Raw genomic sequence first — 18,828 nt, 5'->3', positions numbered from 1 at the left:
TATGTAAATACTTCTGCTGTTATCGGTTAACAGCAACAAAGAGTGAGAGTGTGTGGTATGTGATTGCATTGGGGATTACATATATGGTAGTCTTGGTAAGCCCTACATAAGCGTAGCGTGGGATTTGCGCCGTAAGCTAAACGGCCAGCTAGAGTACTGACGGCCCACGCTGCGTAATATGAGCCTGAGTCAAAAGGGTGTCAGGGTGTTATTTACTGCATATGCACACTACACTCCGTCTCCCATAAGGACCGGAGTCAACCCTAGCGTGGACCTCACTCAATGGAAAGGCACCCACGGGATCGCGAAGGTGACTCCACAATACATACGATAACAACGGCTTCGAGTTGGGACCCAATTAATATGACGACCCAAAACAACAAAACTACCACCCGAGTAAGTGGACGATGAAGAAGGAGCTCGCCATGCTGACCCGTTCGCTAGGAGTACACGCCTAGCGATCACGCCTCCGGCTACGCCATATAGGATATAGAGACCCCGAATAGGCTTAGGGACCCGGCCAGCCTTACGAATAAGCCACGGAGTACACCGCCCAAGAAGAGCAAGGGCAATACCCAGGAGATCGATACTGGTCTAGCTGCTGTACATGTACTATGGCAAGCGATGAGGCACATAAAGCTGGCCACCAATAGCAAGCTAGCGATACTAAAAGAACTACAAGAATTAGTCAAAACGCAGCTCACGAAAAGCCTGTGTATGCGATGCAGCGAAGAGTCGAATATTCATCCGACTCACGCTGAAGGAAGCGGTGGAACTGTCCCTAAATGCGACACGGCAACGCAAACTGAGGAAAGCGATACAGGCCCTAAGCCAGCCCCGGCAGTGCCCCAACAATCGCGGAATGCAATCCCAGCAAAAAGTCGGGACGCGGCCCCAAGTAAAGCCAAACCGGCAACAATCCGCAAGCAGCAACATGTATGGTTGGCGAAGGGAAAAACAACAACCCAACCGCGGGAGGAAGGAACAGCGGCACAAAATGGCCGTAAGATCAAAAATAAATGGACAGATATGAAAGCCAAACACGCCAGGCGGAAACAGCACAATCGGCCGGATGCGATCCTGGTCTAGTGCACAGTGAACATGCCATACGCGGATGTGCTCAAAAACAAGCGCTGAAAAACATGGTGCAGTGCATCCGCAAATCAGTAGTAGGAGAACTGATCCTCAGGATTCACAGCATTCACAGGACCCAGCTACAGACCAGCCGCAAAACCGAGCTGTCTGGAAAAGCCGCAGCTAGAGCCATGCAGGAAACGGATCAAACTGAGGTTCTCGATATCTACGAGTCCACGACCGCAGATGAGGTCCTCACAGCTCTCTTTGCCTCGGTGAGCGAGGCTCACGCGACTTGTGCTCATACTGAAGCCCGGCAAGGAATTGGTTGATCCTTCCTCTTTCCACCCTCTGTGCATGCTGGACATGGGAAAAATCTGCAATCGCCTAGAAAGCAAGCTTGCAGTAGTGCATGGTCTTTCTGAACGCCAATTTGGCTTCAGGAAGCATAGAAATACCATGGATGCCATCAAGGCCGTGGCTGATCTTGCAGAAGGTGCAATCAAACGCACAAGATGCGCAGGCACCAAACAGTACTGCCTAGTCTGCACATTGGACGGAAATTCTAGAAGTCCTAGCGACCAGACACATCCCGAGCCAGATCACAAAGCTAGTCACCAGCTACTTCCAGGACAGAGTGCTCCTGTATGACACTGAAGACGGCTAGCGACAGTATATGGTAACTGGAGGTGTTCCCCAGGGCTCTGTACTGGGGCCGCTACTGTGGAACGTCATGCACGACGGAGTACTGCGCCTTTGCCTACCGGATCGCAAGACAATCATTGGATTCGACGAATCTCGACGAGGTCACCATTAGGAGCACTGCGGCCATCGACAAGGTAATCGAGTGGCTATCTCAGAACGGACTCACGTTGGCGCAGCAGAAGTCAGAGGCAATACTGATAAGCAGAAGGAAGATAGTCGAGAAACCGTCGTTGCGGGTTGGCGGTGCCATCATTGAGTCCAAGCCAGCCATCAAATATCTGGGCGTCATGATAGACCACAGACTGTCGTACAAACAACACCTGGAGTACATAAGTCACAAAGCGGTCACGGTCACAACAGCCATTAGCCGAATGATGGCAAATACCAAACGCCCAAGGCAGATGAGCAGCAAACTTATTGCTGGCGTGGTAACTTCCACAATCCTATACGGATCAAACGTTTGGGCCCCCGCAATGAAAATTGCATCTAACAGCCGAGGATGCAAGGCGGCATAACGACAATGGGCACGGCGAGCAGCCATCTGCTTCCGCACAGTATCGGAAGACGCGGCCTTTGTATTGGCAGACATAATCCCACTCGGCTTGCTGGCGGCTGAAAGGCAAAGTGGGGCAACCACCAATATGCAACTGAGGGACAACAAAATCGAATTACGGCTAAAAAAATGGGATGCGAGCACAAATGGCAGATGGACCCACCGACTTATCCCAGATCTGCAGCTATGGCTACTGCGGAGACACGGCGACGTAGATCACTACCTTGCCCAAATATTTACTGGGCATGGCTGTTTTAAGGCGTACCTGCACAGATTCAAATATGAGGAAAATCCATTTGCGAGCCCTTTGGGTACGATGTAGTTGAGGACGCGGAGAATGCTGTTTTCTGCCGCCCACTCTTCAGATGCGAGCGAGAACAAGCGACGATGAGCAGGAACGACTGGTCTCCGGGAAACCTTGTGGCGCGAATGGTGGCCACCGCAAAAGGATGGAGCGACGCTGCTAATATGGCATCGACTATTATGAAGGAGCTACGACAACGGGAGAGGATCCGACGCTCACACACACACACAGCCGTGTGGTAAGCGGCCCATAGAATACTACCACAGCTAGTCATTGCTTGTCGTATGAGGCGACTGAAATGACACGGGGGTATAATTGCTCGGAGAGGTGCCTCTAGTAGGCGAAAAGATTCTGAATGCCATTAACCTAGCAATGGCCCGATCGATTCCGTTCCGTGGTAATTAAAGAAACTCGTGACCTCCGGTAGTGGCCTGGTATCCCCTGGGTATGCGCTGCACACCCGTGATGCGCCTATCAAACACGAGAAGGCGACTGAGACTGAGACCAGTAATGTCTCAGGCTGCGAACTCTGGACAACCCTACACGACTAGATGACCCCTGGGCTGACGGCTGACAGTATTCTAGCATCTCAGTAAACGGAGGGAAATATGGCCGAAATGACTGCTAGGCTAATGCTGTTACCGCCCCCGACCCGTTAAAACATAGCAAGTCTCCAAGCACGCTCCTCGAATCGTCGCAATTTAGTTGGCAGTATAGGTTCAGATATAATATTCCTGATTAACGCGGATCTGGCTCTGAACACTCGACCTCATGAAGGCGGGTGTCAACCCTCGCATGGCCACACTGCTTGCAAATACAACCATGAGTTCATAACGCGACTGTACAACGGCCAAGGACAATGGCTTAGGAGTTGGGACCCAATAAAATGAGTATAAACCGAACCCCACAACTGAAAGAGAGCTGTGATGCTATTGCAAAGAGCAGCAGAATGGTGAGAACACCAGTAGGTGTAGCAACAGCCGTCCCCGCAGAGACAAACTCTGAGCGGGAACCAACGACGGCAACTCAGAGCAGCTCAGCACTCCGAGAACTCGGACACGAGATCTCAAAGCTGGTAGACGTGCTCGAAGGTGGCAAGCGACGCTCCATCCACCAGCCCATGCGAGACTCAATAGAGAGCATCAGAGTGCTCCACGAGCTGGCGGCCATTCAGCTACAAGCTGAAGGAGCCAACGAGGTCATTAGTACACAGCAGTCGTGTCAAACCTCGCCTCTGTTCAGGACGACGGTAGACGTCAAGCGGAAGCAGGCCACAGTACGGACGCCCCAAACAAAGCGATTTCGAGGACCAGTCGGTAGTCAGGCTACCGTAACAACGGTGCAAGAGACACCGTGCCCCAAAGTGAATGGCGACAAGTTGAAGGAGGTCACCCACAAAAAAAGGAAGGAGGTCACCCGGAAAAAGAGCAAGGGATTTCTTAAGGAAAAGACGCGACCGGATGCTATAGTTATCTCGGCAAAAGGAGAAGCGAGCTACTCAGAGACACTGAGGAAAGTTAAAGCGGACGAGAAACTGGGCGGAATCGGAAAAGCGGTGACAAAAATAAGGAGGACACAATAAGGAGAACTGCTACTTCAGCTTAACAATTCGGGAGAGAATAGCACAGCATTTAGGAGCCTGGTGGGCGAAACGCTAGACGAAAATGCAGAGGTCCGGACGCTGTCCCACCGAGTCTCTATTAAATGCAAGGACCTGAACGAGATCACGACCAGAGGGGACATCTGCGAGGCGCTGAGGGGTCAAATACAAATATAAGCATAGCCCCAGAGAATATTAACCTCCGAAAGACATATGGCCAAACACAGACGGCGACTATAAGACTGCCAGTAGAAAGCGCGAAAAAGGCTCTTTCAGTAGGTTTCCTGAAGGTAGGCTGGGTCAACTCAAGAATCCGCAAGCGGATAAACATCACCAGATGTTTCAGATGGTTCGAGTTTGGACACCTTGCAAGACACTGCAAAAGTGAACTGGACAGATCGAATCTGTGCCGACGATGCGGAGGACGAGAATGCAAAAATCAAACAGATGGTCTGCCAAACAGCTGATGGCAGTGCTGCAAGATGCAAGGTGATCCAAGCCACGTTATCTAGCACGGCGGTAGTGGCGCTGCAGATCTTGGCCGGGACACACACCACCTGTAAAGCGGGAAACATTGCATACCCACAAGGCGCAATACTTAATGTTTACTGATATGCAAATAAAGGCATTTTCAGAATCAACATCACAATTCTCCCAAGGGGAAAGGTACATAAGGTCACGGAACCGACCAATGGCCAACCCCGCCACGCATGTGGTGAACCTAAAGAGGGCTCTGATGACCGATTCGGAGCGGTATAACTCCTAACGGTTAAACGCTGAGGGAAACCTTTAGCCACCGCGGGACCTCTGCGGGGACTTGACTGCACCTCGCACACAGCCACAAATTTACCAAGCGTCTACTTCACATTGAAAGGCTTGGTGGTCTGCGTCAGCGCCGAATCGGCCGGCAGTATAACTAAACCAGGCAGCTGATATAAACTGCAAAAGTCTGGCGTAGGCATAAAATGAAACATATGAAAGAAATCGATTGTTTTAACGAAACTACTCCAGGTGGTAGTCACACAAGTGAAAATCCACCCACAGTCCACGGTCGGGGCACGGATTCTGGAGACCCCAACAACACTTGGCTATTGTAGCGGACAATGCGACAAGCAACACTACAGCAGCAACAACAGAAATGGATCCCTTCCGCTAAAATGCGAAGATGACAAGGACCCCACCGCAAACAGCATTGCCACAGGCAGCTCAGGCAGATGAGCGCAAGGCTGGAGACGCTGCCAATGGCACGCCAACCACTAAGTGCATCAGGGATATAGGCAGTCCCCCTAACGCAACAAGCGATCGCCCGGGGAAAAAATTAAAAGGTCGTGGCGTGTGCACCAGCACACTACTCCTTGAGCTGTGAGCGATTTTGGACAGGCTCTTCGCAACTGTTGGAGGGAAAAAACCACCGGTGCGTCATATCAATCAAGGTATGAAAGATGACCTTATCAGGATGAAGGAGATCCAAATGGCAGCCACAGCACAATTGGCAAGTGAGCAATCTGCGCAGCAATCCTGCCAGGATAACACACATGTACAGCCATGCCCACCGGCTAAAACATATAAAAGTAGCAGAGAGAGTGCAGTGCAAACTTCCCCGGCACTGCTGCAATCACGGAGAAAAAACCCCGACAGATGAGCCGGAGCGGAATGCGAACCCAACGTCTACCAGAAGGGCGACGCCTGTAGCAGCGGGAAATGAGGACAAACGCGGGACCACGGAAAAAAAAAGAGGCCCCAGATATCATCAAAGAGCCAGGGAATAACAAAAGCAAAAAGTGAGAGCCACGGAAAACAAGAGGAGCAACAACCAGCCGCCAAAAAGAACTCGACCAGATGCCATATTGGTCAAATGCAAGAGCCCAGAAGGCCGCAAACAAACTCCTGGAGGTAGCAAAGATACGAATTGGCTGGGCAGCATGCCGTATACGCCAAAAAGTGGAAACGTGGCGATGCTTCAAGTGCCTGGACTTTGGGCACACGGCTGCACAATGCCAAAGTAAGCACAACGCCTCGAAGCTGTGCTTTAACTGTGAAGAAGCCAACCACTCAGCGAAGGAGTGCACCTGCAAGGCGAAATGCATAATTTGCACAAGGCACGAGACCCCGAGCACGGCACACAATACCCTTAGCAGGGCCTCCCCGTGGTTCGTCAAGGCGTCGCAGAGAACAGCCAAAACATCAAGTTAATACAACTTAACTTGAACCACTGCAGAGCGGCCCAGGACCTACTCGCCCAAACTATAAGGGAAGAGAACGCTGACCTCGTCAGTGAACCATACCGGCCCAAGCATGATAGCATTTGGATGCAGAGCAATGGAGGTGGCGCAGCAATTTGGAGCTGCGGAAGCCCACCAGCGCAGCTTACCCAAAGAAAACCAGCAATCGGATACACTAGAGCCAAGTGTAGAGGTATATATATATAGCTGCTATATGGCACCCAGCTTAGAAATCAACGAGTTCGCCGACATTCTGGACAACATCACGGACGATGCACGAACCCGCTCGCCCGTAATCATAGCGGGCGATTTCAATGCGTGGGCAGTCGAATGGGGAAGCAGCAAAACAAGCCAACGTGTGCGCCTCTTGCTGGATGCGTTTGTAGCCATCAACGTGTCGCTACTCAACATCGGCAACAGGCAAACATTCAACAAAGCAGGCAGGGGATCAGACATCGACTTGACCTTTGCTAGCCCATGCCTAGCGAGACGCGCGACTTGATTGGATTCAGGCACATACACGCACAGCGACCAAGTAATAATAAGCCACTTTGCCGACCAGCGCATGGACCAGTACCACCAGCAGGGCACATGGAGGCAAGACACGCTCAGTCCAGAAGCGCTGTCCCTAATGATCGAGAGCATGCAACTTCCGGCCAGTGGACATGCCGACCACTGTGCAAACCACATAGCAAGAACGGTAGAGGAGGCATGCAATGCTGCCATGCTTAAAAAGAGAAGGCGGATAAACGGGCGCAGACCTGTTCACTGGTTGAATCAGGATATAGAGACGGCTAGAAGAGAATGCCATAAAGTCAGACGACGCTACCAACTGGCACACAGGAGACATAATTGCTAGGAGCAGCAGGAGGCCTACAGAGCGAAGAGAGTCGCGCTTAGGAAAGCCAGCAATCGCAGCAAGGACGTCGCGTAGAAGACCTTATGGACTGAAGCTGACGCACAACCATTTGGAGCAGCCTACAAATTGGTCATGGGGAGAATGTGCAGGAAGCCAATACCCACAAGCGAGGACCAGCTAAGAGCAATTGTCACCACGCTCTTCCCCTCGCAACCAACATTGCATATAGCCACCACGTACGCCGGAACGTCGACGGTAAAATGGACGGACGCAGAGGAGGTGCTACAGGCCCTGGCGCGGATTCAGCCAAACAAAGCCCCAGGACCTGACGGGATACCAACAAAAGCGTTGAAACTAATAGTGGTCAAGCACCCAGCAGTTTATGCAGCTCTATTTAATAAGTGCATGGAGGATCGTCGCTTCCCTACAAGGTGGAAACGCCAGAGACTAGTGTTGCTCCCAAAAGGCGACAAACCACCAGAGGACCAGTCTGCATATCGGCCAATGTGTATGCTAGACGTGGTTGGCAAACTGTTCGAGCGAATAGTCTGTACCAGACTGCACGACGAACTAGAGGAACGGGAAGGGCTATCTGAGCATCAGTTTGGATTCCGGAAAAAACGCAGCACTACCCAAGCCATCAGTCATGTTGTGGGCATCGCCGCAGAAGCCATTGAATGGACCCGATGGCGGAATGGAACATAAAAATACTGCCTCATCACAACCTTGGACGTAAAGAACGCGTTTATTTCAGCTAGCTGGCTGAGCATTATTCGCGCGCTGCAGGGACTCCAGATATCCGAGTACCTTATAAGCCTGATTATGGACTATTTCTCCAACCGTGTGCTCTTATATGACACCTCTGCAGGACAGAGGCAGCCCACTATAACTGGCGGCGTTCCACAATGATCAGTCCTGGGACCTATATTGTGGAATGTTATGTACGACGCAGTTATCCGCTTGGACATCCTTGCAGGCACTCGCATAATTGGCTTTGCTGACGACATAGCGGTTGTTTCGGTCAGCAAGAAGCTGCCTGCGGTTGAGGACAACACAAACACCGTTATCCGACAAGGGGTAAACTGGTTCGCTACCAATGGCTTTACACTGGCTGCCCACAAGACGGAGGCGGTACTAGTCAGCAGCCGGAAAATAGTGCAAAAAGCTACAACATGCGTCGACAGTTGTTCCATACATTCGATGCCAGCCATCAGGTACTTAGGTGTAATGCTTGACCATCGGCTTACTTTCAAGCACCATCTGGAGTTCGTCGGGGAAAAGGAGGCGAAAGCTGCGAATGCAGTAGAGGGATGATGGCAAACGATGCAAGTGTGGTCAGGTCGAACATCCTGTATGCAGCAACAGTCTGGGCGCCGGCACTGAGGATACCAGCTTACAGCCGAAGCAGCAAGGCTGCATACCGCAGGTGCGCACTACGATGCCTCAATTCCTACCGTACCGTCTCCGAAGATGCAGCATTGGTGTTGGCCGGAATGATCCCGCTAAATCTCCTGGCAATGGAGACAAGGAGCAACAGCCCTCAAACTTCAAGGCGAGCTAAAACTTTGGTGGCAGGCAAGGTGGAAAGCTACTCCCAATGGCAACTGGACACGATCGCTGATCCCGGACATACGGCCTTGGGTGAGTAGGAAGCACGGTCAAAAGGATTTCTACCTGACTCAATTACTGACGGGACACGGGTGCTTTAAATCCTATATATATAGGTTTAAACATGAGACAGACCCGTTTTGCACACACTGTGCGCGGGCCATAGAGGACGCTAAACATGTATTTTTCGCCTGTCCAACATTCTCTTCTGAAGAGAAGAGCTAAGTCAAATTATTGGAAGACCTTTTATAGTCAACGACTTACTAGACATCCTACTAAGCTCGCAAAACAATTGGATTGCTATTAGCACCATAGCGGCAGAGATAATCAAATCCTTGCGTCGTGCTGAAAGACAGCGCAACCGTCAATCATAAATGAGAATCTATCTGAGGCTTTCATGCCATCTCCCCCTCGTGAAGTGATACCTTACGGTGGTGCTATACGAGGGATACGGAGAGTAGGTGGGTTTTTAGTGGGTGCAAGTCGCACACTTTTCGGCTTTTAATGATTTTCCCTCCTATACAAAAAAACACACACACACACGCACACACACACACCTTACGCCGTGTGGTAAGCGGCCCATGGAATAGTACCACAGCTAGTCATTGCTTGTCGTATGAGGCGACTCAAATGACACGGGGGTATAATTGCTCGGAGAGGTGCCTTTAGCAGGCTAAAAGATTCTGAATGCCATTAACCTAGCAATGGCCAGATCGATTCCGTTCCGTGGTAATTAAAGAAGCTCGTGACCTCCGGTAGTGGCCAGTGGCCTGGGTAGGCGCTGCGCACCGTGACGTGAAGTAATGTCTCAGGCTGCGAACTCTGGACAACCCTACACGACTAGACGACCCCTGGGCTGACGGCTGACAGTATTCTAGCACATCAGTAAGCGGAGTGAAATATGGCCGAAATTACTGCTAGGCTAATGCTGTTACCGCCCCCGACCCGTTAAAATATAGCAAGTCTCCAAGCACGCTCCTCGAATCGTCGCCATTTAGTTGGCAGTACAGGTTCAGATGTAATATTCCTGACTAACGCGGATCTGGCTCTGAACACTCGACCTCATGAAGGCGGGTGTCAACCCTCGCATGGCCTCACTACTTGCAACGACAACAATGAGATCATTACGCGACTATGCAACGACCAAGGACAACGGCTTTGGAGTTGGGACCCAATAAAATAAGTATAAGCCAAGCCCCACAACTGAAGGAGAGCTGTGATGCTTTTGCAAAGAGCAGCAGAATGGTGAGATCACAAGTAGGTGAACTGATAGCCGTCCCTGCAGAGACGAACACTAAACGGGAACGGGATTAACAAACGGCAACCCAGAGTAGCTCGTGTCCGAGATCTCGGTCAAGAGATCTCCAAGCTAGTGGATATGCTAGAAGAGGGCAAGTGGCGCTCTATCCATCAACCGCTGCGAGATGCAATAGAGAGCATCAGAGTGCTGTACGAGATGGTAGCGATACAGCTACACGACGAAGGAGCGAAGGCGGTTATTAGGACACATCAGTCCTCACTAACCTCGCCGATGATTAGAACGACAACTGTAGTCAAACGGAAGCAGGTCACTGCACGAACACCCCAAACGAAAAGAATCAGGGGACCGGTCGGCAGTCAGTCAACGGTAACGGTTGCACAGGAGACACCCAGTCCCAAAGGAGAGGATAACAAGTAGAAGGAAGTCGCGCTAGTAGTGGTAGGAAAAGAGATTAAAGAAGTAGAAGCGGCAGCGATTGCAGCCATAAGAAACGTGGCCAGATGGATGCATGGCGCTAGCCTGGAGTTGGCAGGCCACAAAACAGAGGCTGTGCTTATCACAAGCCGCAAGATAGTTGAGTTTGCTAGATTTCAGGTAGACAGCGTTAGTATCGAGTCAAAGGATTCCATCAAGTATCTGGGGGTCATGCTAGACAACAGGCTTAGCTTTCGACCACATGTGTAATCTACATTTCAGAAAGCAGCCAAAATGCAGGCGGCCCTGTCGAGGATGCTACCTAACATAGGGGGCCCAGGGCAGGTAGACGTCGGCTCCTCGCGAGAGTTGTAGCCTCGGTTCTACTGTATGCAGCACCGATATGGGCATCAGCGGTAGCAAGCCAGAAATGTCTCCGAATTAAGCTGGCAATGCCTAACAGGCTCAGCGCACTCCGCGTTATCTCTGGATTACGAACGGTGTCGGACGAGGCAGCCACTGTACTGGCGGGCATGCCGCCAGTGGATATACTCGCGAGGGAAATGGCGAAAATATACGCAGGCAAAATAGCAATGGATGACGCTGTCTCAATTGACGTCATCCGAAGATCGGAGAGAGCAGCATCAATGGCGACCTGGCAGGAAAGATGGAATACGGCCAACAAAGGGAGATGGGCCCACCAGCTAATTCCCAACCTGGAGCAATGGGCCAACAGACGAAAAGGAGAAATGAACTTCCACCTAACGCAGTTTTTTGCTGGACACGTCGGGTACAGGGAGTATCTTCACAGATTCAGACACAAGGACACTCCAGACTGCCCAAATCTAGGCGAAGACCCGGAACACGTGCTGTACCACTGTCCGAGGTACAGAGATACAGTAGGATCTGTGCCCCCACCTGAGGAACTACTAATGTTTATGCTGAAAGGACAAAATATCTGGAGAGATCTAAGCCAGCCCATTATGGGCATTCAGAGGGATCTGAGACGATGCGAAAAAGAGCGGCGAAGAACAGCGATAGCCTAAAATAGGCAACCAAACCCCGCAAAGTAATACTTTGCGGTGATCCCGCGGGGAATGTGGTGTGTTTAGTACGTTGACGGAGTCAGCGAATCGTGCATACGATTGGCCCGGGCCATCAGTATCTTTCGAAGATTTTCACTTCCATGCCGTAAGCAAATAAAAAAAAAATAAACACGCACACACACGCACACAGTTCCAGTTGAGAAGTGAAAGGGTGTGGTCGCGTTTTGTTCCTTGCTTCCATTACATCCTACAAGGAAAACAAAACGCGTAAGTATTGTTGTATACAAAAACGCCAATGCGTACGTGTCAAGGTGCTCCGCTACGTGTCCGACGGTCCTCCGGCGCAAACACCTGTCTGGTGTTCTGCTCTGAGTGTGTGGATATGGAGAGGGGGAAAGCACTATTATATTTGCTTTCTCTCTACCACTCTACTCCAACTAGAGGAAAATGGCACCGCCCACAAAAAATTGCTTTCTCATGACGAGAATGCAGTAACCAAACAGATGGTCAACCAAACAGCTGATGGCAGTGCTGCAAGGTGCAAAGCGTTGTTAACCAACGATAGAGGGCGCTGCCAATAATAGCCGGGACACACAACCTGTAAAGCGAGAAACATTGCTTACTCACAGGGCGCAATACTTAATATTTACTGATATGCAAATCAAGGCATTTTCAAAAATAACAGTCACAATTCTCCCAGGGGAAAAGGTACATAAGGTCACGGAACCGACCAATGGCGAACCCCGCCACGCATGTGGTGTACCTAAAGAGGGCTCTGGTGACCCTTCGGTTAAACGCTACGGGAAACCCTGAGCCACCGCGGGTCCCCTGCGGGGACTTGACTGCACCTAGCAAAAAAACACAAGTCCACCAAGTGTCTGCTTCAGATTGAACGGCTTGGTGGTCTGCGTCTGCGCCGCATCGGCCGGCAGTATATCTAAACCAGGCAGCTGGTATAATCTGCAAAAGCCTGGCAGTAGGCATAAAATGAAACATATGGAAGAAATGGATTGTTTTAACGAAACTACTCCAGGTGGCAGTCACACATGTGAAAATCCACCAGTGGCACACTCCACGGTCGGGGCACGGATTTTAGAAGCCCCAACAAACTACTACGATGGTGGCACACTTGGCTATCGTAGCGGACAATGCAACAAGCAACATTGCAGAAGCAAAAGTAGAAATGGATCCCTTCCGCAAAAATGCGAAGATGGCAAGGACCCCCTGCAAACAACACAGCACAGGCGGAGGAGCGCAGTGCTGGAGAAGCGGCCAGTGGCACACCGACCATCAAGCGAAGCAGGGATATATGTAGTTCCCCAAACGCCACAAGCGACCGCCCAGGGAAAAAAGCAAAAGTGCATGGCGTGTGCACCAGCACACTACTCGCTCATCGCGACTGTTGGTGGCAAAAAGCCAACTGTGCGTCATATCAATCAGGGTATGTAAGATGACCATGCCAGGATGAAGGAGGTCCAAATGGCCGCCACAGCACAATTGCCAAGTGGGCAAGCGGCGCAGGAAAGCAGGTATGTACAGCCATGCGCGCCGGCTAAAGCACATAGCACTAGCAGAGAGAGTGCATTGCAAACTTCCCCGTCACTGCTGCAATCACGGAGAAAACCCCGGCTGATAAGCCGGAGCGCAGTGCAACCCAACGGCCAACAGGAAGGCGACGCCAGCGGCGAAATGCGAAATTCTAATCGCGGGACCACCGAATAAAATGAGGCCCCAGATAACAACAAAGGGCCAGACAACAACAAATGGCAAAAAGTGGGAGTCAAGAAGAACAAGAGGAGCAACACCCAGCCGACAAAGAATAGTCGAACACATCCCATATTGGTCAAATGCCGGAGTCCAGAGGAATATGCCAATGTGCTCAAAACTTTACAGACCAATCAAGAACTACAGTATTACAGAGAGACTGTTAGCGGCATCATGCGTACTGAAGCCGGAGAACTCATACTACGAATGACCATATCAGTGGACGAATCCAGAATATAGATATAAAGCCGTCCAGAAAGCCGTGGGGATCACTGCAGATGTCAGAACGATCTCCGACAAAGTCCTCATACAAATACGAGACATACCGGAATTGTTAATCAGCGACGACGCGCTAGGTGCCGTATTTGCTTATATCGAAGCAGACCTCACCAAAGCTGAAGAAAGCATACCGCGGCACACAGACGGATACTATGCTCCTGTAGCGAAGATACGCATTGGCTGGGCGGTATGCCGCATACGCCTAAAAGTAGAACCGAGGCGATGTTTCAAGTGCCTGGACTTTGGACACCCGTCTGAACGCTGCCGAAGTAAATCCGGCGCCTCGAAACTGTGCTTTAACTGTGGACAAGCCAACCACTCAGCGAAGGAGTGCACCTGCAAGCCTAAATGCATTATTTTCACAAGACACGAGACCGCGAACACGGCACACAATATCATTAGCAGGGCCTCCCCGTGGTTCATTAACGCGTTGGAGCCAACAGCCAAAATAGCAAGTTAATACAAATTAACTTGAACCATTGCAGAGCGGCCCAGGACCTACTCGCCCAAACCATACGGTCCGACGGATACACTAGAGCCAAGTGTAACGGAATATATATATATAGCTGCTATATTGCACCCAGCTTAGAAATCAACGAGTTCGCCGACATACTGGATAACATCATGGACGATGCACGAACCCGCTCGCCCGTAATCATAGCGGGCGATTTCAATGCGTGGGCAGTCGAATGGGGAAGCAGCAAAACAAGCCAACGTGTGCGCCTCTTGCTGGATGCGTTTGTAGCCATCAACGTGTCGCTACTCAACATCGGCAACAGGCAAACATTCAACAAAGCAGGCAGGGGATCAGACATCGACTTGACCTTTGCTAGCCCATGCCTAGCGAGACGCGCGACTTGATTGGATTCAGGCACATACACGCACAGCGACCAAGTAATAATAAGCCACTTTGCCGACCAGCGCATGGACCAGTACCACCAGCAGGGCACATGGAGGCAAGACACGCTCAGTCCAGAAGCGCTGTCCCTAACGATCGAGAGCATGCAACTTCCGGCCAGTGGACATGCCGACCACTGTGCAAACCACATAGCAAGAACGGTAGAGGAGGCATGCAATGCTGCCATGCTTAAAAAGAGAAGGCGGATAAACGGGCGCAGACCTGTTCACTGGTTGAATCAGGATATAGAGACGGCTAGAAGAGAATGCCATAAAGTCAGACGACGCTACCAACTGGCACACAGGAGACATAATTGCTAGGAGCAGCAGGAGGCCTACAGAGCGAAGAGAGTCGCGCTTAGGAAAGCCAGCAATCGCAGCAAGGACGTCGCGTAGAAGACCTTATGCACTGAAGCTGACGCACAACCATTTGGAGCAGCCTACAAATTGGTCATGGGGAGAATGTGCAGGAAGCCAATACCCACAAGCGAGGACCAGCTAAGAGCAATTGTCACCACGCTCTTCCCCTCGCAACCAACATTGCATATAGCCACCACGTACGCCGGAACGTCGACGGTAAAATGGACGGACGCAGAGGAGGTGCTACAGGCCCTGGCGCGGATTCAGCCAAACAAATCCCCAGGACCTGACGGGATACCAACAAAAGCGTTGAAGCTAATAGTGGTCAAGCAATCAGCAGTTTATGTAGCGCTATTTAATAAAAGCATGGAGGATCGTCGCTTTCCTACAATGTGGAAACGCCAGAGACTGGTGTTGCTCCCAAAAGGCGACAAACCACTAGACGACCCATCTGCATATAGGTTGGCAAACTGTTCGAGCGAATAATAGCGAAATAACAGACTGCACGACGAACTAGAGTAACGGCAATGGCTATCTGAGCAGATTTAGATTCCGGAAAAAATGTAGCACTACCCAAGCCATCAGTCATGTTGTGGGCATCGCCACACAAGCCATCAAGGAGACTTGGTGAACTCGCGACCAATGGCTTAACACTGGCTCCCCACAAGACGTAGGCAGTACTGGTCAGCAGCCGGAAGGTAGTGGAGACAGCCACAATATGCGTCGACAACTGTCCCATACACTCAAAGCCAGCCATCAGATACTTGGGAGTAATGCTTGACCGTCGGCTTACGTTCAAGCACCATCTGGAGTTCGTAGGGGGAAAGGCGGTGAAAGCTGCGAATGCAGTAGCCAGGATGATGGCAAACAATGCGGGCCCGCGGCAGAAGAGCAGGTGGCTGATATCAAGTATGGTCGGATCGATCAGCACGATCAGACTGATTTCCACCTGACTCAATTACTCACGGGACACGAGTGCTTTAAATCCTATCTATATAGGTTTAAACACGAGACGGACCCGTTTTGCACACACTTTGCGCGGGCCATAGAATACGCTAAACATGTATTTTTCGTCTGTCCAACATTCTCTTCTGAAGAGAAGAGCTAAGTCAAATTATTGGAAGACCTTTTATAGTCAATCACTTACTAGATATTCTACTAAGCTCGCAAAACAATTGGATTGCTATTAGCACCACAGCGGCAGACAAAATCAAATGCTTGCGTCGCGCTGAAAGACAGCGCAATCGTTAATTATAGATGAGAATCTAGCTGAGGTTTTCATGCCAGCTTCCCCTCTTGAAGTGATACCCATCGGTGCTGCCATGAAAGGGATACAGAGAGTAGGTGGGTTTTTAATGGGTGCAAGTACCACACTTTTCGGCTTTTAATGCTTTACCCTCCTATAGAACAAAAAAAAAACAAAAAGACACACACGCACACAAACACACTCACCCGTACCAGAACCGACGCCATTACAGTCCGCGGAGTGGGCGACTGTCCATATGCCGATATGCTCGGGCTCGTGAAAGGAGAGCCGGCCCTCAAGCACCTAAGTGGCACACCACAAATGAGCTACAAGAAGCTGTGGGAAAGACCTTGGGTGACCGGGCAATAGTGAGAACGTTGACTGAGACGTTCCAGTTGGTCTGTCTGAATACGTGCAATCGACCAACCAAAGCGATACGTTAAATGCCAGGGCTTTGGTACCGCGAGGCAATACGTAAAATGAAATGTTAAGGTTATTTCAAATAAATCTTAACCACAGCATAGCTGCTCAAACCCTCTTAGAGCAGACTGTTAGCGAAATGCGCATCGGTATTGCCATTATCAGCGAATTGCCATTATCAACTGCCCGAGAATATGGAATGCGGATCGGGATGGAAAAGCTGCGCTCTGTGTATGTGGCGACCCTTCGACATCGCTGACGAATACAAAGCCCTTTACTGTGTTTGTACGCGCACAATACGGCAGCTGCTACCTGGCTCCGAGCATGCAGCTTAGCAAATTTCAAGCTGCATTTGACGCATAAGTAAATGACGCAAGGAAGCGGGAGGTCATAATTGCGGGTGACTTCAACGCCTGGGTAGTGGAATGTGGCAGCCAAGCAAGTAACGCAAGAGGTCGTGCCCTGTTGGAAAGCTTCGCAGCCCTGGCTATAGCCTTTCTAAACTCCGGGTCGGAAAACACCTTTAGTCGGGGTGGTATCGGATCAAAAATCCATCTTACCTTCGCAAGCTCGTCACTTTTCGGCGAAACAAAACGGGAACTAAGCGACGTATGTACCGCAAGCGACCACTCCGCAATAGTATGCACGATTGGTGAAGGAACTGCAACCAGAACGGGAAGTCTAAGTCGGAAAGTTTAACGCTTGGATACTTTCGAACGCAGTCCAATCGCTGCCACAGTCAGCAACGCAGAGAGTAAAGCCTCCCAAATGGAAAATCAATTAACACGTGTCTGTGATGAAAATATGGAAACCCAAAAAACGATTCGGCGCCACTATGTATCCACATACTGGTGGTACGAAAATATTGCCGAAACGCGGCGAAACTGCATCCAAGCCAGAAGGATGTACCAGCGAGCCCGAGGTAGACGCAACTATGCCAAAGAACAACCATGGTATTAAAGGGCCAGAAAACTGCTAATGAAGTCCATACGAGAAAGCAAGCGAGAATGCTTTCTGGAACTATGCGACTCAGCAGAATATGATCCTTGTGGCCAGTTATATAAGACCGTCGTCAAAAGACTCTACGCCGGCAAGCAAACGCAGCCTTCTGGTCCAGGGGAGCTTAAGTTGATTTTGGAAAAGCTATTCCCAATCAGACCCGACGTACTATATACGTAAACAAGCCCATCGAGCCATGCAGCAGCCACGCCGGTGGTTATCGACGAAGTCTCAGTCGATGAGATGCCAAATTTGCTTCGGACAGGCAGGCAACCTAAATGCACACAAACGCATAAGTACTTCCATCCATATAGAAAAGTGTGTAAGTGTGTGTGCTTGGCAGGCCCAAAAAGTTATTATGCACACATACCAACGCTCAGGAACCCTTCCCATCAACAAGCATGAAAAATAGGAGTTTGTACATTTAATGGCAAACCCTTTAATAATTTTATATAACTGCTTCCTCGAAAGAGTGTGCGTGCGCACAAGTAGCAAGTGGCAAAATTTGAAAATTTCAAAATGGTCTTTTTTAGAATTCTTTGGCAAGCCGACGATGAATTACCCTTGTTCCTAGGTTCCCACAGTAAACACAAAATTAGAATATAAAATATGAATATTTTATTCAGGTCACCACAGGCACAAATGACATACAATTATAGAAAAAATCTCTGGTCGCGACAAACGCCGTGATCTACTTGTGCGCACATCCACACAACACAAACATATGTATGTTTGTAGATCTCGGGGTTTTTGAGAAGCTATGCAGGGAGAATGAGAGGCTCACATAGCAATGAGTTTGAGCGAGGCATACTCTAAACATGCATACATAAGAAATTTAAAACTAACATACATATATTATGAAAAGGGATCAGTCGCAGCGACGTTGTGCGAGATGTGGTTTCATACGGATCATTCGGCTTTCGAGGCCGGAGCTTGGCTGCCACTGTCAGCAGTCTTACTCTCTCTGGGCATAATACAATAGTCGCAGGCAGTCTTGGGGTTCCCTCGTTGCCCGTTGCGTATCTATGTATTGTATGGTTAGTGCTTTCCCATAATCGATAACAAACAATTTCTTTCTTGCATAGATATATACTAAAATACGCCTTTCTAATAGAAATCAATAGTAGAGATTTGCTCGAAACCTAAAGAGACATAATCAAAATTTTTAACGACATGGGAAACCCGTTAGAAATCAAAGCCGACAAAAATTCAGCTTT

The 18,828-nt window shown here is 50.1% G+C and overlaps 1 long non-coding RNA gene across 2 annotated transcripts in view; it reads right to left on the bottom strand.

Moving 5' to 3' along the window:
* The window catches only part of LOC135437484 (uncharacterized), a 34,263-nt gene that overhangs the window by 1,258 nt on the left and 14,177 nt on the right, over positions 1-18,828 (bottom strand). The window lies entirely within an intron of this gene.

This window comes from Drosophila montana, unplaced genomic scaffold (assembly GCF_035044405.1).
Source record: "Drosophila montana isolate Dmon_TW-CO22-7 unplaced genomic scaffold, ASM3504440v1 contig_3828_1, whole genome shotgun sequence".
NCBI lineage: Eukaryota > Metazoa > Arthropoda > Insecta > Diptera > Drosophilidae > Drosophila > Drosophila montana.
The sequence above is the reverse complement of the archived record's forward strand: the minus strand, read 5'-3'. Positions and strand labels throughout refer to the sequence as shown.